Source organism: Pezoporus occidentalis, unplaced genomic scaffold, assembly GCF_034315485.1.
Source record: "Pezoporus occidentalis ecotype Australia unplaced genomic scaffold, CSIRO_AGI_Poc_V1 ctg113, whole genome shotgun sequence".
Lineage (NCBI taxonomy): Eukaryota > Metazoa > Chordata > Aves > Psittaciformes > Psittacidae > Pezoporus > Pezoporus occidentalis.
Genome location: NW_026912918.1, coordinates 2818273 through 2820426, shown reverse-complemented (window position 1 = coordinate 2820426; position 2154 = coordinate 2818273).

Genomic DNA, 2154 nt, shown 5'->3' with positions numbered 1-2154 from the left:
GTGCAGTGATGAAGCTTAGACAAAGCATCGGACAAAGTGTCATGATAAAGTATGTGAGACTGGGGTCAAAGCACCCTCCTGATCCTGCTGCTCCTTGCTGCAGAGGGGCTCTCAGGACTATCACCACCTCTTGTGTGTTTGATGGGTACAGTGACAAAGGGTAGGTCTGTACTCCAGTAACAGAAATCTTATCTGATCTTTTAGTCACAAATCTCTTCTGGCAAAATATTAGCACCTCGGGACTGCTGGGTTTCCCAGAGGATTCCCAGGACGGGAGAGGTTAAAGATATGTCAGTTCACAGCAGTCTCACAGTCAGCTCCACTTCTCACTGCATCCAATTTCATAAACTAGCGCCCAGCTCCAGGCATTCCCTCAACAGACACTATTTTCAGGCACTCTGTGAGCAAGCACCAGGTGACCAGCCTGCAGGCTGATGCACTCAACTGCCGCACTGTTAGCATCAGAAGGTTTTGATTTCTTCAGGCTCTGTTAGAATCACAGAATCATTTAAGTTGGAAAAGATCTTGAAGATTGAGTCCAACCATTAACCCAGCACTGCCAAGCCCACCGCTAAACCATGTGCCTAAGCACAAGACCTACACGCCTTTTAAGTACCTCCAGGGATGGGGATTCCACTGCTGCCCTGAGCAGCCTGTTCCATTGCCTGATCATCCTTTCAGGTAAGAAATTTTTCCTAATATCCACTCTAAACCTCCCCTGGTACAACTTGAGGCTGTTTCCTCTTATCTAAGGGAAAGAGACCGACCCCCACCTCATTACAACCTCCTGTCAGGTAATTGTAAGACAGCAATAAGGTCTCCCCTGAGCCTCCTTTTCTCCAGGCTCAACACCCCCAGTTCCATCAGCCATTCCTCATCAGACTTGTGCTCCAGACCCTTCACTAGCTTCATTCCCTTTGGACCTGCTCCAGCACCTCCATGTGTTCCTTGTAGTGAGGGACCCAGAACTGAACACAGTATTCAAGGTGCAGCCTCACCAGTGCCAAGTACAGGGCGACAGTCACTTCCCTGGTCCTGCTGGCCACACTATTTCTGCCACAATGCATCAGAAGGGGTGTAGGACGTAAAAGGTGTCTCCTTCTTCTCAACACCCTCCAAATCATCACATTAGTTCCTCTTCTGCATCTGAATGAAAATAGAATTTTGGGTTAAAACGGCACCCTGTGCAGCAGGCCCTTGCACAGACAGGCTTCCTTTAGCGTAAAGGGCTGGAGGTTGTCCTGTCCAGCAGAGCATCCAAACAGTTAACCACATCCAGTTCAGGAATCTTAATCTGGCAATTTAAAGATAAGCTAAACAAATATCAGGGCTACCTCAGAGCCCCCACTGAGCAGAAGGAATTCTTGTAAACCAGTTTGCATGGTGTAAACCAGACACATGGAGGGAAACCCAGTGTGGCATTTTTCTGTTACAAATTTCTTCTGTTGAAGAGCCACTGTTCCTTAGACAGGCATCAAAGAGCCAAACTCCATCTTTAAAGACAAGGCTAACAGGGTTCAATAGCTACAGATTCTCCTGTTTTCCCACCACACTCTCTGCTACTACCTACTGCTGTTTTCACAGCCCTCCCTCCTACCACTGACCAGTGCCTGATGCCCTCAAGAATCAAGCAGCATCTGAAGAGAGAAGAACCAATGAATCACCAGCTGGAAGACACAAAGACCAACAAAGTTAAGGGGAACAAAGGAGTAGAGGCATCTGGAAAAGGAGTTTATTTGTCATAAATACAGATCAGCTGGACATGCAGTTTATCCACAGAACAGGCAAAAACCCTGGAGACTCTCCAGAAAGCCACACGTTGGAAAGCTGTTTCCCAATTACTTCCCCTTCTCCACAGCAAGGCCAGGATGAACTCAACTATCCAGCAGCTCAGGGATCTTTATACTGACATGCTCCACCAACAGTCTCTGTGCCTGCTAATGGCAGCAATCCATCTCCACGGCTGCAAAGTCCTCCTGCCTGGTCAGAGGTGGAGGTTTGTTAGCAAATTAACTCTGTCAGTGGTGCACAGGGACAGCGGATTGGGGGGGCTGCATTCACAGACTTAACTGGGACTCTTGCTGCCAATATCTGTTTTGGTTAAAGGCCCTTTCTAGAAACTACAGTATGAATTGAGGCTCTTCACGCTTGTGT